Genomic DNA, 26,081 nt, shown 5'->3' with positions numbered 1-26,081 from the left:
TGCCGCTGCGCCTACCGCTAATGATGTTACCATCTCTACTGCAACTGCTAACGCTGCTGGTACTCGAAGATGTTAACTCTCCAAATAAGTATTTATTTTTCCTCAAAAGGACAATTTGTTGTTCAATTTTATATCGGATACAATGCTGATCGCATTTCCGTGTCGTAGTTGCTATCAAGAACTATTATAACTGTTTTCGGCAGAAACAGACTCTTTTATAGGCCGAATAGTACTTTTTCGGTTTTCTAGGTATATAATTCTGTCGGCCGTCCTTAGAAAAGCAAGCATTAAGCGACCAATCAGAGGTTGAATTATGCGTTTTAACAAACCTTAACAATTTTCAAACAATCTGATTACAATTATCTGCATTTGGGCGGATGCATAAAGGATTTTCCAATCGATTACTGAAGGAAATCCATCGGAAACTAACCGACTTATTAGCATTTGAAATTGGACGTATTTCTCACTTTTCTGTTTTAGGATTTTCATTTTACATCCCTATGTAATTGAACTTCCTGAGAGCCGTAATTCTACGCCAAAAAAATCAGCAAAAATATTCTCATTAATCAATTGATTGAATTTACGTTTGCATCTCTACAAAAAGATAAAATGAAATAGTGTAGGTGACGCATTATGTATTTAAGAGTCATTTGCTTTTAAAAATTCAGGATCTGTCATTTCATGCTCCTACACCGTGTTGCCAGTATCTAGATTTATCTAGATTATTCAGATTCCTCAACATGTATCCAGAGAGGCAGATTTAATGTCCAATTTTCCAGATTTTTCGTAAATAATTCCGATTTTTTAAAAATTAATGTTATAAAAAGGTCGTTACTTAAAATTCCGCACAAAACTTTGCAATTTTGTTTCTTTAATTATAGCATACCTCGAGAATTATTATCCAGAGAGAAATACTGGAATAAGTGCCGGGTGTTTTCTAGACATTTTATTTCCATTTTCCAGATTGGAAACTTATTATCAAACCTGTTTACACTTCAACTAATTTTAAAAAAGTTTAACAACTTCGGACTTCATTCCGATTCGGAACTCGACCTTCTATTTATTATACATAGACTTCGCAGCCAACTGTTGAATGTACAGGACAATTGTGGAGCTAGCGATACGATCCTACTGACACTAACAGTCTTCCCCGAGCCGAGACTCGAACCTATGACGACTGGCTTGTTAGGCCAACATTGTACCTCGAGACCAGCTGGATGGTCTATATATTTTCAAAAAAAAGTATGCAGAGTTGCTTGATTAAGGAAGTCTACGGCGTTCGGTTCTAGTCGAAACAGCCAACGAGAGGTTTTCCTGAATCACTTTGACCGATATTTTTGGAGATTTCTTCACATTCGTTGATCCGTCCAGCTATCGGTCTTCCGACGACGGCCTCTTCGGGATCTGTCAGCAAGCGAACCGTAAGTATTATGCTTCTGCAAAATTTTACAGACTGCTCCCCGGCTTATTCCAAACTTCTCTGGAATCTTCCGCTGCGAAATGATCGTGATCTACTAGATTTTGGACTTGCATGCTGATTTTTATCACACCCATTTTAATTTTGATGAAAACTCTTTGTGCAAACAACAAAAATCGACTTTTATGTGCCAATGTGAACAACACTTTGTTTATATCGCGTCAACTGGACCACTGAGTGATTGTAAATAATATCGCACAGCCCTAGCTGTCATAACATGTGAAAACGACGAGTTACTCAAAGGTTTCCAATGATTTCCATATAATTTTTTGGGAGTGGGCTTTTATTTTTGTCAACGCATTTTTGCACACATTCAAGAAGTCATGTAATGGAGTAAACAAAATCCAACAAAAATGACAAAACTCGTTAATAATCTGAAAAAGTGATAAATAACAAACAATCGTGTGGAATGACGGCCGCAGATTTTTATATAAAAGTCCAGAAATCGAGAAATGTTTCTACATACTCATGGTGGGCTTTTATTTATGCCTATCACTGTATGACCGTATACCGCTGCAATACGAATTAAAGCGTACTGCTGAAATGTACGAATTAAAGTGTTCCGCTGAAATCATAGACGGTACTGTACGGTACGGTACGGTGTTTCACCAGCGTGTTTTCTTTCAAGACATCAGTTTTTATTACGTTCTAACAGCAGGTAAAGAGATTGTTCAAGTAAAAGGGTTGTTTTCAACTTTTCGTATTATGCCATAGTTTCAATTTATGGATATTCGCTTCGGTGGATACAAAAATGTATTCAAGAAAAAGCATTGATTTTAAGTTACAGAATTATCTTCCACTTTCAAAGTTACCTAAATTTCACAGCTTCAGAAAAAGAATCGCCATTTTCTCCTCCAGGTACATTATATGAGATTGGTGCGCCTTTTGGCCTATCATTAGTAAACTTTTGAGAAAGGGTACATAAAAAGCTTTATTGTAGTAAGTTTTCAAAGCTGCATTGAGCGTCATTAGCACCTTGAGACTTTCTCGCCCATGAACGCCCTCTCATCAGTCAAAATTCTAGTTCCCACAAGATATAGGTACTTAGTTTCTCCTTTATTTGTTTTCAGTTCAAAAAAACGGTTCTAATTTTGGTCTGCCATTATCGGTTCAGGGTTAAGAAGAGCCAATTCATCACTCAGTGTGTCTGTTTTTACGACGATTGATAGATGTTTTACAATCAGTGCTATCTTTAGAGCTACGGGAAGACTTTCCGTTGGCCGGACTTAGACGTCGACAGTACTTAAGGAATGGGTTTCGAAACCCGATTTAAGCAAAACGTGCTTGAAAGCAGCAATTAGGCAGCTTACATATTATAAACGATCAGCTTTTCTTATTAAGGTTATCTGGAAATGAACAAAAACCATTAAAATGTATAAAATTTTTACTTTTTAAAACCTCACCCAAATCTTTGCAAGCAGCGACAGCAGGGAAATCAGAAGCTACACCTTTCAGCACTGAAATCAGCTTACCTTTAATTGCGCCATCATGAGAGCTGGGCAGTTGAATTTTATTAATTGTTGCATAGGTTTCATTCGACGGATATTCCAGGCAGGAGAGCGAATTACTCCCAGGCCGTTCAACAACTTTCATAAAAACATGGCCCTTGTCGTTGTCGTGAAAACGTATTTACAAACTGATTTGCTTAGTCACAACGAGATTTTCCTCGTCTTTTAAATCAGCCTCAACATAACAATAATTATTGAGATGTTTTAAAATCCCTATAATACAACTAGAAAATTCACATGAAAAACAATATATTAGAACGTTATTGGAATCAAAAATTTAAAGGCTCCACATATACATTTTATCAGGATATATACTTTTTCTCATGAACGAAATTATTGAACTTATTTCCTTTTAAATGAATTTTCAAGTGCCAACCATTGGTCATATGTGCAAAAGTAACCGCTAACCCTATGACCGATTCACCACCACAGGCTCACAGTCGGGCAAATCTCTCTTTCTTCTGCCCACCTTAATACCTTCTCAGCACGTCATCGCACGGTTCCACAATGTGTTTTCATTTTTGTTTACACACAATACCACTCACACCATCTAGCGTTCACTAGCCTACCACCAACACCGACCAAAGCTCTACACTGCTGATTGAGAATATTATTTAAAATCAAAATAAATAACACACATTAGAGTAGAACGGTAGAATAAACCAAAATGAAGATTCGACTAGCAAGCAAAATCAGTCGAACCGACGGATCTTCTCACACTAGCACTGAAACTTGATTCCCTGCTAGACGGTGGTACAGGATCTTCAAAGTTGTCCCCAGCCGCCACTAGACCGCCTAAGAGGGCATCTTGTGTTAGTGTGAATGACATAATTTTCTTCGTCGCGTTTAAGTTTGTGGTTCCAGTAAGTAGGTAGTAAATATTTGCCAATACTCTGTCAACCTAATCATGCATGCATGATTTTTTTCCTCTGGTCCTACAAACGGTCACCACTTCAAGTGCTAATGTAATCAGCTTTCTATCCGGTTTGTTATCGTCCATTGCATGGCTTAATTGTTGTTCTAGTAATACGGCGCATAAAATTTCCGTAATAACCGTTAGCGTAACGCCACCGTAGAGAGCAGTCTGTTTATTAAATTGCTACAGTTGCGAGCAGAGACAATTTTTATCTTTGCACGGTTGAAGTGAAGAAGCATTGGTCAGCTGTTTTTGTTAAAATACTGTTGAATTGCAATATAAGAATCTATTTTATGTAAGTACAATTGCTTGCTAAACCCCATAACTACAGCTTGGAATTTTAGTTATTAATTTAAAGTTTTCACATCACGTGAAAATCAATACAAATCGCCAAAGTTCACTCAAACCGTCCCTAAAGTGTGGGATTAAATTATCGATTTTTGCGTCTGGCAGCAGGCCCTCTCAGTTTGCCTGAAAATTAGGTTATGATCGATCAACGAGATAAACATCGTCCTCTGAACTCCAAGGACTTTTCCTGCCAACTGTGCTGTGGGCCATCCAGTCAGCCGGTGGAGGGAGGAAATTGCGTTTCCATGACCTTGAAGTGACGCTCGCTTGCAGACGCAAGAAGAGGCAGCAGCTCCCGTTTTGTACTATATGATCAAGCAAAAACAACCTTCCAGCTACTCGGGTCGGATGACTGCTGTCAGTGCCGAATTTGATGCCAGAGCTGCATGTTAGCATTGTTGCCAAAACCGAAAAGTCGCACAAGATTCGATTATTGTACGCAACAACTCAACCTTGATACTTGTCATCCACTTTTACTGCTAAGCCGTGAAAAAATGATGATAGCTAATGTATCACAAAATTGTTTTCCATTTTATCTATCCAGAGACACATGAATGATTGCAACCCATCTTGTGGTTAAACAGTTATTATAGTTTGGAATTGAATGTAACATCTATAGCAAAGAAAAGGCGTAGTTCTACGCCAGAAATTCATTTTTGATCAAATGTATGTATATCTGGCATCAATGCTTGCCAGACTACCTTGCAATTACTTGTGTAGTTGTTTTCTTTCGCTGAGGCTTGGTATTGGTGCCCCATCCGTTGATGGTATTAATGTTATGTGCGATTTTTGCTACTTCTTCAGTACTACACAGAAACGAATCGAGAGGAAGCGCATGCAGGAGGTGAAATTAAATTTCCATCGAGTACGGCTTCGACCTGTGTTTTCGTCATTTATGAACAACTGGTGAAGCCGTAACGACAGCAAACGTGCAGCAGCAGCAAAGAGCATGCGGAAAAATAATCAGAAATCAGAACATCGTGAACGTCATCATTTTCATTCATTCAGCCCAGGCTGGGATGGATGCCGGACGCAGACAGACAGAGTAGACCGGCCGGGAAAGTCTGGTAGTGTTTATGTGTGTGTGTGTTTGCATATGGGTACTACCTGACCGAAGATGTGTGAAGCGCAGGCCGACGATGTGCCTTGCATCGGTCAAATTACAAGTGAAGTTTCACTGCGAGTTTGTTGAACTTTTCTTCCCGTGTAATTCAGTCTACTTGCAAAAAACTTCTCTCCTGTGTGCTGCTTTTGCTTACAAGGCAAACCAAAGCAGAACATTAGCACTGTGTGCCATTTTAACAAGGGTTTGCTAGTATTGTTGAGTTTCTTTATTAAAATCGTACAATGTGAAAAACTCCTAATAATTATTAGTCATATACCACACACGTCTTATCACTAACAACGTGACAATTTATCCAAAAAAGAATATAAAACGCTGTATGAGAACAGATATGATTTAAAACTGAAACCAGAAATCATTCTGAATAAAAATTAGGAGAAGCAAAAAGGCCGACGGTATTTAGAATGGTTCAGAATATGAAAATTTTGCTAATGGAATATGAACACTTTCAAAATATGAAGAACATCAATAGCGCATTTCTGTCATTAATTAACAACAAATGGTTTCAGGTGCCTCTTGTTCCGTAAGAAAATTCTGACACAAACTAAACATGTTTTATACCACAGGAGTATTAATCTAACCTCGCACATTTTTCGCCGAAGGATTAGAACAAAAAGTGTTATTAATTAGTAAACTTGTTATTTTTGTAATAATTTACTTATGAATGTTTTATATTTAAATTGTTCAGCTAAAGTGCTTAACGAAAATACCCGCACCGATCATATTTTTGGCTCCGAGACTATATTTCTATATTTTAATTGAATTTACAAATTATCTCTAGTTTTCAACACATCATTCGAAAAATCAGTTGCGTTTATTTATTAGTCTATTTATAGTGGTCCCCGTTGTTCTGTGGTTAGCGATGTCGGCTAGCTCTCCCACACGGTTGTGATATCGGGTTCGATTCCCGATCGAGTCGAGGATCTTTTCGAGCTGGAAATTTTCTCGATTCAGCACTGGGGCACGGTGTATCGTTGTACTTATCCTACACATGCAAAATGTGCCAAAAACAATATCGATAACGAATTCTCTCAACTAATCTAGTTGATCTAGACCGCTATTAGCCCCAAGGCTAAGCGTGCGATATTGTTGTTGTTATTTATTATTATTTTCTTTTGTTACTTTACTTGTATAATGCAGTGGCGTAGCCAGAAATTATTTCAGTGAAAAAACTCAGAAACAAGCAATTAAAATTAGACTTTGATTGGTTTTACTTTACTCGGACATGTCTTAAACATTCAGGAAATGACAGAAAAGGTAACACCTTGCGTGTTACATCTGTCATTTGACGGATCAATCCCGGACGCGATGTGCCACCCCACGCGCAATTGTGCGACGGCATTTTTTTTTATTTTTGACAATCCAAGCATCATTCTGTGCAATCTCGTCTTGGTGCTACTCGTGCTTCCGTGAGTAGTTTTCGAACAGTTCAAATTTTAAAATGTGACAACCCCTGCTTTGGGCCCCCTCTCCCTGTTCCTAACTACGTTACGATCGTTTTCAAATAAATATATTAAAAATGAGTATGGATCTAATATAGTCATCCAAATTATCAGTAAACAACATCCAGTATCGATAAAAGTATCATATTATACATTATAGTGGTATTAAAATATTCAACATTTCAAAACTAAAAAAAAACACCCCGAATAATCGATAAGAATAGGATCTAAAGAATGTGAACTAATACGTGGAGGTAATATAGTAAAAGCACAGACGAACAGACATGCCACTCGATGACAATTTCATTGATCAGAAAAAATAACGATAATTTGAAATTTTGCTTGGTGGGCAATAATGCCGCTAGTGTTGCCATCAGTAATGCCGCTTGTGTTGATTTAAGCAAGCGTGCACACCCATTAGCAAAGACAAAAATTATTTTACGGAAACAAGTTAGTAGGCAATAAGCTCACATGGTGGCGCATGAGTGTAACGTTTCGAATAAGGACGAAGATTTTTCAGGATTTTTGTTGTTTTGCACATATGTTTGTCTGTGGTAAAAGTATTCCGAATTTAATTTCATCTATACGTTTATTTAGTGTTAGTTCTGAAAATTTATTCGCTTTTTAAATCACTGTTCTTTTTTTCAAATTGTGAAATAACTTTAAAATATTAAAATTGTAATTGGCGATGCAAGGCAAAAGAAACGAACTTCCTCTTGATAAAATAAATCATTCTTATAAAAAACCTGATCGGACGACCGTTATCAAGTCGCTCCAGAGAATTGTTATTGCTGATACTAGCAGAAGGAATTAAGCGCGATATAGAAGTACGAGTGACCATAAAAAGAAGCTTGAAAACACACACCCACAACAAGCACGGATAAAAAAGATATATACTCTCTTAATAGTGAAATTGTCGATAGGGTAATTTGGGGTAATTTTAACCCCCGCAGCTAAAACTCATCTGAACATATCACCCATTTTACCCCAAACAGGACGCTTTCTCAAAAACGAAATTTTTTCCACTATTTTCGATCAAACTTATACTTATCGTAATATTTCATCAAAATGTAGCCTCTTTCTAGACAAACACGGCTGCATAACTGAATAGACCGGAAACTTTGTAGAACTCCTTAAAAAACCTTAAATTCACGAGCAGCAACATCAACTTTTAATGTTTCCTTTGTTTACATTAGCACTGCGGTGCACCTATCACAGGAAACCATAAGGTTTTTTATGTTAATTGTTCATGTAGGGTGAAATAGTACATGGAACCCAAAAAAAGCATACTTTTTCTCTAGACAAAGCACCTGAACATTTCATCCCAGAGGTCCCAATCACCTCAAACTACCCTAATATAAAGTGTGAAATATAGCTAATATCAAAGCAGTATCACAATAATCACAATAGATCAACGGTTCTCAACCTTTTTTAGTTCGCGTACCCCTTGGTGGTATTTTTCAAATGATTTGTACTCCGGCTTTGTTTGTTATCGCACAGTGGGAGAGAGTATTAGTAAATCATGTTGTGGTAGTCTAGTTCAGGTTTCGAATTAAACTAAGATTTGTTTGATTGCTACAGTCATGTTTAACCCTTAAATGCGCAATGTTGTTTTAGAACAACACTACTAAAAACGTTTTAAAAAATACGTATTTTAGTATTTTTCAAAAATATAATTCATTAGAACGACACTCTAGACTCTAACGAAGAAAACTTAACAGCTGGAAGTACTGTGTTTGAATGTTTTGTTTTTATTTTTGCTGTCAAAATCTCGGAAACGAAAAAAAACATGGCGAGATTCCCGGCTGGTGGTGACTGTCTTTAAAAATAAATTTTAAAATAAGGTTAGTGGTTAGTGAAAATGTCTGAATTATCAGTAATTATACTAACAAAAGGTCAAGTTTAAAGTTACTGTTGAAAAAAGTAATTGTTTAGACTCTATTCTGCGAAAAAGTCACAGTGTTGTTTAAAAACAACATGGTAATATTTGCACATTAAAAAGTAAATCTTTCAATTTTTTTATGCATATTGGTTAGTTTTAAGGCAGTAAACCTGTTAAACATAGATTTTATGTTTTTAGATGATTTTTTAACGTCGTGCGCCTTTAAGGGTTAAGAGCAAGATTGAAAAAACCAAATGAGGTGTTATGAAGTAAAATTGCTTTGTTCGCCATTACTAATTTATTTTTCGCGTACCCCAGGTTGAGAAACGCTGCAGTAGATCAATGCTTCTGTCAGGTCTAAACAAAGAGCAGTAATCGATGACTTCAGATAAAAAACTATCTGACTGATATGGGCTGTATGAGTGGCGAAGGGGAATTGGTTTACCAAGCAGAAATCTATGCCATTTTGGAATGTACTTCGATCTGCTTAAAAAGAAAATAGGTATCGAAATACTTATACTAATATTTGAATACTTTAAAATCTGTTACTTTCACTTCCAAATCAGTTTGCGAATGAGTTAAAATGCTTCAGTAACAGCAACAAGGTAAGCCTTTACTTGGCTCCAGGACATTGTGGCATCGAAGAAAATAAAAAGGGGATGAATTAGCAAGAATTGATCAGCCATGAAACATATCGGTCCTGAACCATTTTGTTTCCTAAAGTGCATTTAAGATGGAGCTATTAAAATGGGGAAAAGGTCAGGTGCTGCTGAACTGGGATAACACAACAATAGTTTGTCATTCAAAACGATCAACCAAATAGGAAGGCTCGAAAATGACAATTGTTGCTTCTGGTGCATAGAGAGTGAAAGTGCTTATCATTTGTAGTGCGAATGCCCAGTAGTATTCACCTAACGGGCCAAATTTCTCAATAAGGGACCTTCGGAATCTTGGATAATATGGGCTAGTTCTCCGAACAACATTTTGAATTTGCATGATACCATTATTGAGACAATTTGAAGTCAACATTTCACCAGAAGCAAAAGATGAATTTTAACTCTCATTATTGTGCAGTGCTTCACAGCACTATCTATTATTTTCGGGCCTGTTCTTTTGGAAGGTAACATTCTCTAAGGGTGTCTAGCCCCTAAAAAAACCTCGAAAAGCTAGAATTATTAAGAACTCTTAATCTAGATTTTATCTGGAAAAATTTTGGTCCTTGTTCATTCGAACATTGAATATTTTTTTAAAATGATTATTCTTGAATTTTTTTTCTACAATTCTCAACACTGATAAACATATTTGTCTGGCAGTTCCCAGCTTTAGATTCGATAGTCATATATTACAATATTTGATTCGGTTATCCAAAATATGTATCATAAAGTTTTTCTTACGGTAAAATTTTTGGTATGAGTATAAAAATTCATTCAGGACATTACAATTAAATGGAAGAGCGAAAAACGAGTTTAATCAAGAAAAAACAATCCCTTAAAGGAAAAGTGAAAGTTAGTTGAAAACCTGGATACAGAATCCCAAATAATTTTACCAAGTATCGGAGCATAAAACATCAAGAATAATTGTATCGAAACGATGCCAACGTAGGGATTTGAAACCAAATAGAAGTGGAAAATTGGGTCTTTCAAAAAACTACAGTAATTGATTTAAAAAACTCTGTAGGAAAAAATCTGTTTGCCTCTTTAGTAGATGTTGTTATAAAATAGTACGGTATCGACAAATGAATTTTACCGCAAAAAACTGTCCAGAATCCCAACTACCATGCAATGGGGTGAATTGATAAGTGGGGTAAAGTTGATCACCTGCAAGTTTGTGGTAAAAAATACTGATCGAAAGACTCTGACAACACTAGATAGTGTTTACGTGTCCTAAAATACAACTTTTGCAATACTCACCTACTTATCGAAGCTAACTTTTGCATGCCCGGTGCAATTTACATATTTTACAAAAAATCCTTTGACTCAGTCAAAACTCGAAATGAAAAAAAAAATTAATTTACTTAAAGTAAACAAGGTTAAGGGCAAATTAAGTCAAGTTTGGAGAACTTTAAAAAAAAAGCTGAAAAAATATAATTTGCAACAATAATCATTCCATACAATTAATGTAATTATTGGAATTACAAAAAAAAATCAAAACAAGTTTTTGATTTTTTGCAACAAACCGGATCGAAATCGGTCCAAAGGCCCAGATACACACACGGTGTAATGACGCATTCTCCATACAAAAAAAAAGTGAAATATTGTGTTTTTTGTAAGACTATAATCCTTTGTAGAAAATGAGCTACAAAGGATTATAATCCTACCAAAAAAATAGATCTTTCAGGTTTTTTCATGCTTGCGAGGAACGTGCCTTGAAAAGAGGCGATAATATTCATATTTTCCAATTAACTAGCACCATGTACATTTTTCCCGAAATAGTATATATTTAAAACAAGTACTGGTATGTGCTCTAGAAAATCTTTATGGCTATTGATGAAATTTCTATCGTCTACTTCATGAAATAAATTCGAGAATTGGGTCCTAAAGCTATACCAGTTTTCATAAATCATTTGAAAAAGCCGCGTTTTCTGAGAAAAACGTGATTTTTTAAAAATGTTTATCGTTTTTCTTCGATTTTTTAATGAAAAGTAAAACACTGCTTGAAAGGTCTTAGATGACGTTTCGCCCCTGTACGGTATATAAGAGAACTGTCATTTAAGGCATTTCGAGCAGTTTTTCATTCTTGATTTGAAAATCGAAGGAAAACGATAAACATTATTTAAGAGTCAGGTTTTGCTCAGAAAATTGCACTCTTCAAGCTGATATACAAAAACCAGAAAACCGTTTAAAACTTTAGGACCCCATTCCATAAGGTACTATGAGATAAATCGGGGTGAAATTGATCATCCTTGAAATCCATACATTCCATTAAAATAGTGCTTTTTTCGATATGGTTATGATAAATGATGGTTTATGATTTGAAAAATATCAATTACAGCTAGTTTGGAACGTAACTAGCGATATTTCAAGTTAAAACTTATTCATTTTGGTTGACGAGCTGCAGTTTGTTACGTTTGCTCTTATATTATCATCGTAAGATCGATGTCAATTCGGTTTGTTGCAAAAGCCTCAGAACTAGCGCGAAAATTAAAATCTTTGTGGTTCCCTGCGAATTCATCAGTATTACTTTGATGGTATGGAAGGATCATCGTTAAAAATTATATTTTCTGAGCTTTTATCAAACTTCACTCCCTTCTCCAAATTTAACATAATTAACCCTCAGTTAAAATAACTTTAAGTAAATTCAATACTTTTTTTTATTTAGAAACTGGTTTGATCAGACTTGTACAATACTTGTACTTGTACTATGTACAATTGCACCGGGCATGAAAGGGTTAACTTTGACAGGTATGTGAATCTTTCCAAAGTTGCATTTTAGGACACGTTAACATTGCCTAGTGTTGTAAGATCAGTATCTTTTGATTAGTATTTTTAGCACGAATTTTCAGGTGATCAATTTCACCCCACTGATCAATTTCACCGAATTCCACGGTACTTGAAGCACTGCAAGGAACTAATCATTTGTGATTTCTCAGAGCATTATTCTTTTATTGTTTGAAGCAAGGCTCAGGGTTATCACTTGAATAATTCGAAAATCGTTCAGCTGATTGGATTATGTTACCAACATGGATTCAAAAAAGAAAATATTAGTTTCATTATGTACAATATTGGTGGTTCTTTCCCTTGATATAGTTATTCATTAGTTTATTTATAGATGATGAAACAACTACTCAAAAACGGAAACAAGTTATATGATTCCGACGTTTAATAGCATTTTTTTACTACTTCAAACAGTGAAGAAACTTGTGATGTTGCTGGTGGAACTCTCAAACAAATGGCAAGTCTTGCCCAAGAGAATAGAAACCCTATTCAAATTCGTTTTCAAGGCATAAAACGCTGTAGAATCTTTGGATACTTGATAAACATATGTGATTTTAGACTTTTCCATAAATTTCTAGAGTGTTTTATGCTTTAAAAATGTAAACAAAATAAATCATTTTTTAGAAAACCGTGAATTAGTGTAATAAAAGTACTGTAACATATGCTGATGCTCGCTGTACTCTAACATGAATGAAAACAAGTAAAATCTTTAACAAATTTGAGAAGTTGAACTAGGTTTCAAGAAAAATATTATTGTTGGTATTATTCAAATTTATTAATTAAAATTTATTAAAAATATTTTTTTAAAGTGTATATTTTTTCGGGAAGACAAAATTATTATCTACAACCTTCCGATCAAACAAACGTAAAATATTTCCTCATTACTTAAAAGCAATAACGCAAAATGCTCCCTTTGGCAACTAAGAAGAATAAAGTTCTTCTCCAGTCAAGTAACAACACCTACTGTCATATATTTTGCATATGTTACGAAAGTACACCTATCTAATAACGATCGTTACAACCACATGCGAATTTTGACGTGGGACTACGTCTTTGTTTACTATACAGGGATGCATTCTGTAAAATTGGAAATGAAACTGGCAAGTGTTGCGTCAGATTTCAAACGTTAATAACAGCATAACCACATGATGGATAACAATAACCAATATGTTGTTGGATAGATAATATGTAGAACAATTTTGTAGAACGCCAGTTATCACTCTAATTTCATTGCTAAGCGGTAAAAATTGATAAAAAGTTTCAATGACAAATTTACGCGAACAATGAACCAATTACATGCGAGCATTCCAGCACAGACGACGTGAATGGACACCATCCGTTTCCTGTGATATTCTCTATATCAATATCGAAATAAAAATTGACAGAGTCTCCCCTTCCCAATAGGTCAATTTATTTTCGTTTCCATAAGCTTAGACTTATACAATGTCTCGAAGGTAAAAGTTTTCCGAAAAGTTTGAAACAGTCTTCATTCTTAAACAGTTTCAAACCTGCTTTCAGAACCTAATAAAAACTGATGTCTTGAAAGAAAACTTCCCGGTAAAAGCAACAGTACCAGTGAAGTGAAGGACCGCAGGCAGCGATGCCAACCTTTTTTATAAAAAGCTGGAAGGATTCAAAATAAAAAACTGGAGAAAACTGGATATATAAATTTGAAGCTTTTACATAAACTTATTTGATATTCGGTTCAAAAATGCTGCACCGTATTATTGCATGTAACCAAAAAGGCTGAAGGAAAACTGTTTACACATGGAGATTATAGTCACTGGCGTACTTGAAATTGAGTAGATTTCGAATAAAATCTTACAACCGAGGCGCATGTATGCACAAAATACTGAAAAGACCATACATGTGATGGGAATGAGTTAAAAAAATGTGGAGATGAACAGAAAACTGGATAAAACTGGAACAATTTAAAAAAAACTGAAAATATTCAACCTTCAGCTGTTTCGCTGACGCTCTTCAAAAAAACTGGAGATATCCAGGAAAAACTGGAGGGTTGGCAACGCTGACCGCAGGTCTCTCGTCATCTATGATTGCAGCGGTACTCTATTCGTACATTTCAGCGGTACACTTCTATTCGTACTGCAGCGGTACTATTCGTACTGCAGTGGTACTATTCGTATTGCAGTGGTATACTTTTGTTCGTACATTTCTATTCATGTGCAATCGAGGAAAAACTGCAATGCTGCTACTGGTGGTTCGTCAACGTTCGTTTGCAACGGATATTTTTTATTTGTTTAATTTTATCTTCGATATTCACTAAATAATCGTGACCGGATAGTACCGAATATACACAGAATAGAAGAGTAAGATCCGGCAAATGCTTGTGAATTTTTTGGTTTATTTACTTAGATTTATTCAGAATCTCTTACATTTCAAATTTGTAAGATAATATATTATTATTCTAAGCTCTACCATAATAAAAGTATATTAGCTGTCTTCGTAATACAGCGAATGTAGTTGTAGCCAATGAGAAAAACTGTCAAGCAAAAAACAATAATGTAATCGTGGATTGCTACGATTTTTTGCTGGAACTTGTTAATAATTTTGTTTAAAATATCTTCTTAGGCTTGCCAATTAATGAACCATTGTAAGGGCTTCCATATAATTTTGAAAGTAAGATCCATATTATAAATTTGATATCATTAGAGTTAAATAAGACAAAACCATGCATTATGATAACGTAAGTATTATTGGATTTGGTTTTTGAGGATATAGAGTTAATTCTGACTTTGGCGCATTACGAGAAATTCTCGGTGCTTCTGCAACAAGCACGATATGCTTGTGTCTTGTCAAATACATGTTGTTTGCACAAAAAATACTACAGGCATAATATCGTCAGATATAAATGATATTCTTTCGAGTGTTGTTCAATATATTTCAAAAATTGATTTCCGAGAAGGCTGAAAATAAAAATACGTACAGTCGCTGAGCAAAAAACATTGATTCTGTCTTCAGACTCCGTATTTTTTGTAACAAAAAATCCCCTGATTATAGTGTTTAGTCCCACGTCACCATTTCATACAACCCTAGGGCTGTAAACCTTGTAGTATTTCGTTGTGCGCATACGGAGTAGAGAGCGAATATGACAAGAGCTGCCAAGCATCATTTTTTCCCCATTATACAGTATGCGAACGTTGAAGATTTCAAAGACTTCATTTGCGTCTTGAAATCACATCACAATCTGTAAACTGCATTAGAGAGACACACAAACATTTGCTTTCTTGCAAGCGGATGCAACAATGTTGGAAACATAAACTCATCCTTTCACGAAACTCATTCGGACCTGTTTGAAGACACAAAACTCGTGTCCATCTCGAATATACACTGGAAAACGTAACAGTGGTGTTTCTAATTAGACATTTCTGATCGTTTAATCAATACAAATGCAGCGACTGAAGTCTCTATAACACATGCATTGCGGTTCTTAGTTGTATATTCTCCTGCAAAAACACATACAAGATTTCAAAGACTTCATTTGCGTCTTGAAATCACATCACAAACTGTAAACTGCATTAGAGAGACACACAAACATTTGCTTTCTTGCAAGCGGATGCAACAATGTTAGCATAGCATAGCATAGCATAGCATATTTGATCGCCCGTGTGTTGCCCGCGATTGACCAGAATCAGCTGAAATTGCACAAAGAACCGTCAAAATGGTGCCTAGGAGTAGCGAGCCATTTCCAGTGTACAATTCCTGGTGATCATTCTTTTCACTGGTCAATAACGTAGCTGGCCACGCCCAATGCAGATCAATAGAGGAAGGGATATCGGGAGTGTTAGTTTAATACTTGTTGCTACTAGAGACCGAGGAATCCTCTGCATCATCCACAAGTATCAAAGGAAGGAATTAGTGTTAGTGGAAAGGAATTGATCTGGATCCATCGAGGTTGATGGTGCGATCTTTTCTACACGACTTCGCGCACGAAATGATTACTTCTCGGTCTCTGGGCAACCGGCCACTAGGAGACGATAAAAATCGAACCGCGCAACGATCGCTGTATCGGCATACAGGAGAATCGAAGTTTTTAGTTATCTTCGGCAACCTACCAGTCGTTAACAGTTTGTACCAAACCAAACTTCGCGTTTCATCCGGTGAACCTTTTAAATTTATCTAGAAACAAATGGATTTCGTAAAACGCAAAAATCGCACGCCGAACGCAAACTACTAGTACCAGTGGCAAATATCATACCGCGTTGTTTTGTGACATGATGGATAATGCGCTCGAATAACCGATAGAGCGAGTGAGGGAAAATGGTGATTGAACTTCGAAACTGCTGTATTAAGATAGTCACACTGAGGGCAGTTAAAATACCGCGCGCGAAACTGAACTGCCTTTTTCGAAAACAAACAAGAGCGTGCCGACCACTGGTATGACGAAAAAGCCAAAACACCCGCTTAATTGGAAAAAAACCCCTCCTCAAAAAAAAAAATAAATAAATAAATATATGAAAAGAGAAAATATAGTGCATATACACCCAATAAACCAAACCCAGAAGTTGATTTGCAAAATGCCGAATCGGTCGATCAAAACAGGAATAGATTTATCAAGCAAGCAAGGTTTCAACGTGAATGTTTGAAAGTTTACAACTATCGCTATAATTTGTACAAATTCCATGCCTCCAAAGCTCAAAAACCCAAAAAATGCATATATAACCAAGCTGAGTCCCGAGTCATTCACAAAAATCACCTAAAACTCAAGTCATTGGAACTCAAATCAAAAATATGCTCCAAAAATAATAAAAGAGATTTTAACCCGCTCATAGCTTTCGTGGATGTGGCAAAGGTAACTCTAAACGACAACTTTTCAATCCCGTTTCACTTTGAACTATTCATATACATAATTTCGAGTCGTACCAGTGCCGCATGAAACCTACAAAAAGGAAGGAATGCCAGAATATAGTCTTTGCCCCGCTACAGACCGAGAACACCTCTGCATCCCTACAAAGACCACGGAAGGGAGTCCTTGCTAGTGGGGTGAGCCCCCGATCAGGGCCTGAACAATGTAACAACATAGACATGACCATGTACACACAATGTGAGACCTATAAAAATGAATTATAAAACACAATAAGAAGCATTAGGGCGTGTAAAGAAGATCCCGGTTGGTTGCCTAGAAAAAATGCAAATATGCATATTTCAAAAATTACAAAATTTATTTACAAAAAACCAAACTAATCAAAATCCAAATACAAGAGACATGAACTCGTGTCATGTCCACTTACAAATTTCAATAGGTCAATTTAAAAAAATGCGAACATTTAGTAAACATTTGTCCAAAGGCTAGAGAAATCGTAAATTGGCAAAATGAAGGAAATAAATATATATTTCTCAATCCCACTCGCGACAAATAAATGTTTGACTACACAATTTAACTATTGACATATAAGCGAAGGGCATTACCACACTAACAGATTTTGGTTTATTTCCCATCAATTTTATAGAGAGCTTTATTGGCTAGTTTTTCTACCCGCCAGCGAACGGTGGCGGCGCTGCAATCGCGCCTAATTTTACTTTTCGTTAGGTGGTTTTTTGTGTCGGATCTATTTGATCACAAAACAACAAAAGACTTGCAAAATATAACGATACTTATCCTGCCCAGAGCGGTCTTGTGATTCACTTCTTCACTATCCTAGATGACAGGGCAACCTGAACTTTCCGATTTCACTAATTACACTATTTTATTTCGCGGGAAACAAGCTTTATCACTAGATCTTTTCATAGAGGTAGTACGCGCACTGTACTTAGTTGGCCTTGTTGCCAGCTCTCTCTCAAGCGGATGCAACAATGTTGGAAACATAAACTCATCCTTTCACGAAACTCATTCGGACCTGTTTGAAGACACAAAACTCGTGTCCATCTCGAATATACACTGGAAAACGTAACAGTGGTGTTTCTAATTAGACATTTCTGATCGTTTAATCAATACAAATGCAGCGACTGAAGTCTCTATAACACATGCATTGCGGTTCTTAGTTGTATATTCTCCTGCAAAAACACATACAAGCGGGTAGCCGTCATATATTTTGTTTGTTTTTGGTTATTACTTTTCGTGTCTAATGCGCGGTCATGAGACACAAAAAATAATAAAATGTTGCTCAAAACTAACAAAATCTTCCTCGTTTATGGTGATTGTACCTGCCCAAAATAGCATTTTTAAATAGCTTCTCAAAAATTAGTCGTGTTCCAAAAAATTAAACCATTAGCACAAAATGGCATCTTTTGCCCATAGAAACGACTAGGCAAAGTCTCAGCCTAATCAGAAATGGCAATTAACAAAAAATATTAGAACTGGCACATTTTTTTTTTGCTCAATAATGTTCAATAATGATCATCTATGTCAAGGGAACAATCGCGTCCAAATGAGTTCACCCGTCTCCGAGTAACGAACGTTTGTTTAGAGGTATCATTCAGCCCACACACGAGTTAACTTGAATGGTAAAAGATACAAATCGAAATCGAATCGATTATCCAATGTTTCGTTGATCCAATACTCGATTTTCTGTAGAAAACGGATCGATTATTCAAAAATCAAAACTTTTCTTATAATATAAAAATAATAAAATCTATCTAGAATCGCTCTTTTGTCACCTTCTAAAAACTCTTAAAACGAGTATTTTAATTTATACTATTTTTCTCGTTGCTGATGAATAAGCAACTCAACGGGAAACTAACGGATGAGAATCGGTAACAAGAGAAAAAATAAGATCGAGCCATAGGCACTAGAAGTACTTATGATTTCATTCCCTCTCCCATCTGTTCGTGCGTTTCTCGCACTGTAGTGCAGATAATAGCTTGCGACCTACCCTGATACAATAATTGGCATCCTTGAACGAATTTTATCCTAACCCATAAGTCATCCAAATAGTTGGACAAGGAAAGACGATTTTACGAGATTTGTTATGTTTGAACCACCACCTACCTTTTACATGCTGTTCAAATTGCTTTCTATCCTAGGAGGTTCGAGGCCATAAGAGCTATTTGTCAGCTCAAATTAGTTATACATTAAATAGATAAATGGATATAATTATATAGCACTGATATTTTTTTAAATTATTAAGTGTGATTATACTGTTTCTATGATTTTCCAAACGGAAACACACGTTTTTCAATAGAAATCTTTAGGATTGAAAAATATTTTTTATATAAATTCAATTAGTTCTAGAAGATGCGAATGATTTTTCTTTTCAATAGAATTTCACAGCGCACTGAAACAGACCGGTTAGGCAGAATCAAGTTGGTTTGCGGTCAGTTGTTGGCCCGTTTTCCTCGTCAATCGGTAGTAATTTCGAAAATTCACAAACATGTGCACTCCAACTGTATCGCAATAAAACCTCAATATCAAATTTGCAAACTCAGCTGACATGCCCGCGACACACGTTATGCCTACGGCACTCATTTGACCGTTTCCCAAGCTTGAACCCAACGCGGAAACAACACCAGTTGCGAAATTTAATACCGGCTTTTTTATTTTCCGCTCCATGCATAACCATGTGCGATAGTGAACAAATTCTCGAAAACTGCAACATTGATTCAGCGAGCTGTGGATAGTGGTCAGAGAAGCCAGCTTTAAATTTAATTACAATGTATTCAAGCTGCAACTTGATGTAGTGTATTTAGCTACAAGTTGGAGTTTGAAATATTCGTTAAAAATGCGATACAACACCCAACGCTGGAAGTGAAGAAGTAAACAAAAAATCCGATGGGAGAAAGGTAACATAACAAGGTAGACGGCTAGCCAACGTCAAGGTCGTTACCCGCGACAGACTTCTACTGGAACATGCATAAATACAAGTGGCTCGCAGTCGGGGGACGGGAGCAGTCATAATAGTCATCAGATTGTATATTTTTGCTCCCCTTATTCATAACGATACTTTTATAGGAGAATTAAGTTCGATGGAAGAAGCGGTTTGCATTATAGGTACTAGATGTATAGTTTGGTGGATGGTAAGACTAACAACTTTGCATCCTGACCCTTAGAAAATAAACTGAGAGAATGTTCAACAACGATGTGCTAAAAAAATAATTTTTCAAGCTTACTGACCCCGGGACTTTACATCCGCCACACTATAGATTAACAGATTGTGTACACAATCTTCGACTAGGTATTTTTTTACGATTTGCTTCTACTGTATCTCAAAATCCGCAACACATAGAGAGTTTCTGGTGATTTTTTTTTGTGATCAACAACATGACTGGCCGCGAGGGAGTTAGTGTTATTGAGAAGCTACCGACTGTTCTTTCAACGAGGTTGCTGGGGCGATCGGTAACTTCAGCTGTACGAATTTGCATTTGCACAAGTTTTAGATGGTTTAGAACCTCTGGCCATACGGCCAGAGATAGATAAGAAGTAGACTTTTGATGTTAGGGAGCAGGCATAAATGACGTAGCTTTTTTGTTTTTTTTATTCCCCCTTCCCTTCCCTCTCCACCATCATAGCAATTCGTCACAAAGTCAGACCCCACCTCTAGGTAATTACATAGCTTAATAACAAAAAATCAAACTTTATTATCATAAACATACATTGTATCATAACTGAACAAGAAAACAAATTTTTAATAATCTGCCCATAATTCAAAAATTGGCTAATATGCCATTTTCACCAAAATCGAGAAAACAGTTTCTCGTGACGGTAAACACCCTAAACAAGGTCCTACGAAAGCCGATTGTCAAAAAATGCATTTGGGAAGGCAGCAAATGTGAAACAATTTTGGCTAATATCCAAAATAATTGAGAAGTTGGCTAATATCCAATATCCAATATGAACCTGTGGCATGTTCACGAACCAGTGTATTATTACTGTACTTTGTTTCATCAAACTTTCGAAAGTGTGTTGTAACCTGGCGGTTACTGGCGACAGGGAAACGATCGTAAGGCCCTTGCATCAAATTTGACTTTTTTACGAACAATATATTTGATGCAACAAGAATTGATTTGCGGTGCTGCGAAACCCAATGATCAAAACGCGTGAGTGTTTCCTTCTGTCATAAATCTTTACATTCTTAAAAATACTATTTAGCTCTTTGATTAGAAGTAATATTGAAGAGAAGATTCAGATTTCATTTTAAATTTGATGAGGAACAATTGCAAAGTGGATTGTGAGATTATCATGAATAATAATATTTTCGTTGTATTGTTATAATGTAGCACGAAACAATTGTCTCGTCGTCCTTTCCGTCCTCACTTGTGCTTCCGTGTTTTCCTACTGAATTTAAAACCATTTTCATCACCAACGAGCACGATATAATTCACATCGTATGGATATTAGCCAAATTGCACACCGGTTTGTCGACTGACCTTTCGTTTATAATTGAAAAAACGGCTACTGCGCTAAAAATACGTGGTGGATGGAGTTTTCCTGCAGATTTCTCTGTTTCAATTCAACGGCAAGGTCCCAGCATATATGAAGGGTGATAAACTCAATAAAAAAGTTGTCATGGACAGTCAAAATATGTTGTACCGACAAAAAACTTTGAAATGCGTTTTTCTCGATTTGGTGCCTGTGGCATATTAGCCAATTTTTGAATTATGGGCAGTAATGATCTTAAACAGACTACACAGTGATAAAAAGGACAATTAGAGCAAGTCTAATTTTTTTTCTTAGTTTCATATTTGCTACGTAGCTTGGCTTGACCCCCCACCCTCCCCCACACGAGACTTCAACTCTCCCCTCCCCCCGAATGCTACGTCATTTATGGATGTTCCCTTAGCATACAGATTTTTTTTATAAAATAGTATTGTTTATTTTGGCGTCGTTCTTGTTATAAATTATTAAGTGACTAATTGATATTTAAATTGAATTCTAAGGCATTAACATCTATTGCTGTTGTTACAGTGTTGTTTATAACATCTCTTTTATAAACAACAAGTGATGAATGTTTTAAGAATCATGTATTTCTCTTCCCTTCCAATTCCGTTTAGCACCGGTCTGATGAGTTGATCGAAGGAAAAGTTCCGCCTTCTCCGATTAGGACTAGAGAGCAACAGAAGTTTATAGAAAAAATATAATTGTTAGGGAAATGAAGTTAAAAAAGTCCGAGTTGCCAAACCCCCCAAAAAGACCAAGTTATAGATATTTTTAGGGTCCCTGGCCATACGGCCACAGAGATAAGAAATGGACTTTCAATGTTAGCATACAGATTAAGACTGGAGAGCAACAGAAGTTTATGGAAAAAATATAGCTGTTGGGAAAACGAAGTTAAAAAAGTCAGAGTTGCCAATCTCCACGTAAAAGACCAAATAAATTTTCCCGATTTGCAGAAAATAATTCAAAATTCATAAGAACCCACTTGTGGCCACGATTGTTTTTAAATTGCTACAAGCTTGACTAAAAATTATTTTAATATTGAATTTGATGTTAACTTAAGTCCCAAGATCTCACTCCCAAATTTTTTTTTTAAATTCGAACAATTAGGATATGTTCAAATCACAACTGTTTGAGCAAGAATTTTTTGAATGAGTATGAAAAAACATTTTCAACACTTAATTGACATTAAACATGTAAACAGTAAATTTTTTTTAATGAAATACCGAAGGAAAAAACATGCATAAAATGTGCGATTTCAAAATGCAAAACTACTCTAAGATTACCCACCCTCCGATTGAATAATGAGATTTAAATCCTTGAATCTATCGGGAAATTTAATTTCATCTAGAAAAACCTGATGTCTAATTTTGTCGTCCTGGTCCCTTATAATATTTCTTAAATTATGGGTTCAAATTAAAATAACTTTAGTGCTTTTTTCTGTGCCAATCAAGGCCCAATATGTTCAGTTCAATGGTTGAACTTTAAAAACTAAAACAAATACGTTACTCTTCAGAGTTGTATTATTAGCCAATACTTCTTTTATTACAAGTCTATTAGAAACAGCTTTTGGGCAAAGAGTTTTAATCAACTCTTCACCTAAAAGCTGTGTCTATTAGACTTGTAATAGAAAAAGTTTCAGCTAAATAAATAATATAACTCTGAGGAGTTGGGAACGAATTTGTTTTAATTTTCAAATTTAAACCAAAGATGAAAATTAACACTGACGCTTTTCTTTTTCGGAAGCCGATGCCTCATTTAATAAGCACATTTTTGAGCAACTTTGTATAACAAACTAGAAGTCCTCAAATAGTACTACAACTTTGTCGAAGAGAGTATTTCTCGTACTCAAACTACTCGAAGCCGTGAGAGCACATTTAAGAAAATTATCGCGATAATTATCGCGATCGGGATAATTTGAACAAATGTGCTCTCTGGTATTTAGGTACGAGCGACAATGTTCTAGTTCTACTTGAGGACTTCAAGTTCGTCATGCAAAGTTGTTTAGAATTCAGCTTATTAAATGAGTTATCGGCTTGCGAAAAAAATGAGCGTGAGTGATAATTTCCATCCTTGATTTCAACCATTGAACTGAAAATAATGGGCCTTGATTGACTAAGTTTTGTGAAAATACCAATTGAGCTTTACTGCTTCAAATTAATCATAAATCGTTTGCAGTCATACGACCTCTCATATATTCGTAATAAAAACCTTCATTGCTTCTTAAAAATCGTAACATGCTTTAAACACAAGTTTCACATAAATCCAGTTCTAACTGTTGGAGCATCGCTACTCAGCCCAACATAGTGAATTCTAGTGTAAACCGCCAATCAAGGCAATTCCGGCAGTGATTCAACAACACGCATACAACCAGATGAAATATTTCCTAATTTCAGTGCGAAAATGTGCTTAAAAATTTATATCTGCCAAACTTTTGCCCTTTACGTTACTTCTGTATTCTCAGGCGAAATCAACGGCAGCAGCGGCTTTTGCCTTACGCGTTTGTTCGACTGTCAAGAACAGACCGATGCGTGTTGTGCTCCCGTTACTGAGGAACGCGAGATACATCAGACAGAGTGCGACCTTCCGGACCGGCGGCGGGCTGCGAAGTCGATGTCGTTCTCAAGGGAGATAGCAAAAACTTGACAGTACAGCACGTGAGGCACAGCCCTGCGGAAGCAGGCAGTAGGAGGGGAAAGCACTGCTGTACGAGAGACAGCAGCAGTGAGAGTTCGATGCTTAAAGGGGAACTGCTGATCTAGGAGACATGCTGTCTTCCGTGATATTGCGCGACTGGTGACAGTTGAGTTTTGCAACTTTGAAGTCAGTTCAAAACGGGTGTTATTAATTTGATTAAAACATAATTTATTTCACACATTTTGTAGTAAAAAAAATCTAGACTGTGAATAATTTTATGTACGATTTTTGAAGCACTTTTCACCATATTTTTAATTTTAAACGACTAAGGGCATCTTCAGCGGTGGTCCAAATCGTTGTTTTGTTCTATTTTTTTGGAACAAACTCTAATTCACTGCTGCACCGGTGGTGTAAATTTTGTTTTATACCAGATTTAAATTGAAAAAATTTGAAACTGGTATATGTTTTGGTCTATTTTTGTCAGTTTTTGGAACAAGAAATAGATCGTTCTAAAACCCTTTGTACGCTACCAATAGGTGGGTAAAATGACATATTTCAATTGAATACCTCATTTTTAGCTTTTTTCATATAAGGGTTTTGCGAGTGTTGGGGAATAAACAAAACAAAGATTTTTTATCACAATTCTCAATTCATTTTTGTGAATTTTCTGAAGAAGAAAATGAACAGATTTGTCGTTTTAGGCTTCGAGGAAACCGATCAGCAAAAGGGGGAATTCTGGAAGACCATAACCGTAGGTTCAACTACTTGGTTTGCAACCATCAGCCACCAGGATGACAAATATGTTGGGTATTTGTTAATCGCCTTAATTGTAGTGGGACTAGAGGAGACCTTAAGAAGCCAGAAAAATGTTCCTCGAAGACACTGAACTGAAAATGTTTGAAATGCAGGCTTGTTTCAATATCCTCAAAACCCAACCCAAGTTTGAAGAACTGCAAGATTTTGAAATATTGATGAGATGAAAACGGAAGACGAACATCTACGCGATCAAATATTTTTTTCGATCATACTAATCCATCGTGAGAAATGTCACTGACGCTCAGGTCAAACCGCCAAATCCATAAAGCCTTGTGGATATAAAGTGTCTTGCCAAAGTAATCGTTTAATGTGCGTAAAAATTATCGAATTTCCGTTTGTTAAATATTGAGTGCTTTTTATTATAACAAGTCTCATAAACTGATAGCATGGGGTATTGAATTGTTGATAGTGTAACAGATGTCAGCGGTTTAAAACAACAAGATATACAACACCGGTGCGGAGAACGAAAATTTGGTCTATATTATCTGGTTCTATTCTGGTTTCGCTGGTGTAAATCTAGTATAAAGTTGTTTCAAAAATAGACCACCGCTGAAGATGCCCTAATATTTTAGAGTGGAATGCTTTCGAGTTTATTATTACTTATCATCTCGGATTCGAGATAGGTAACGGACCGGGTAGATCCCAGAATACTCGGTCCAATCGAAACGGAGTCTTCAAATTCTGGAATTTATTTCGGTACATAACTGACACGGAGCGTTCCAGAACGGGTAATGGATTGGATGCTTCCAGGGTTACGCAAAATTTAATTGATTTTCACAGTAAAATTGATCATGACAAAACCCCGGAGAAAACTACACTCTACTTGCACTACAGTCATACCTCGATATAAGGCAACCTCGATATAACGTAACTCGATATAACGTAACTTTTTAAAATGTATGAAAACTGAAAACAAATGATGCAGCAACTTTTTTTGGGGTATAAATTGCTTTAAAAATGGTTTATAGTAAGTTTTAAAACCGATGAAACCAATGCGAAAATTGTCCTATATGGACATAAGAAAGGTTTAAAAATGCTAATAGGTGATGGGAAATAGGTTTTCACGCATCCTTCAGTAACAATTCACAGTCTTGTATCAGTTAAAAAAAATTTTTTGCTTGTTGAAATTTTCCCTAAATGGACATAAGGTTTAAAATTACTGATAGATAA

At 36.0% G+C, this 26,081-nt stretch overlaps 1 protein-coding gene across 5 annotated transcripts in view; it reads left to right on the top strand.

Annotated features, from left to right (window-relative positions):
- Positions 1-3,647: 3,647 nt before the first annotated feature.
- Positions 3,648-26,081, top strand: part of LOC129727066 (D-2-hydroxyglutarate dehydrogenase, mitochondrial) — a 62,187-nt gene continuing 39,753 nt past the window's right edge. Inside the window, exons 1-2 of one of the 5 annotated variants that reach the window (XM_055684469.1) lie at positions 3,649-3,950; positions 4,010-4,196. The gene's annotated coding sequence lies outside the window, so the exon portion shown is untranslated. Of the gene's footprint in view, positions 4,197-26,081 lie in introns of all 5 variants that reach the window. The other 4 variants (XM_055684470.1, XM_055684468.1, XM_055684467.1 and 1 more) reach the window with 4 other exon arrangements.

The sequence above is a fragment of the Wyeomyia smithii genome, chromosome 3 (assembly GCF_029784165.1).
Source record: "Wyeomyia smithii strain HCP4-BCI-WySm-NY-G18 chromosome 3, ASM2978416v1, whole genome shotgun sequence".
Classification (NCBI taxonomy): domain Eukaryota; kingdom Metazoa; phylum Arthropoda; class Insecta; order Diptera; family Culicidae; genus Wyeomyia; species Wyeomyia smithii.
Note: the sequence above shows the minus strand (reverse complement) of the source record. Positions and strands in the feature narration are given on the sequence as shown.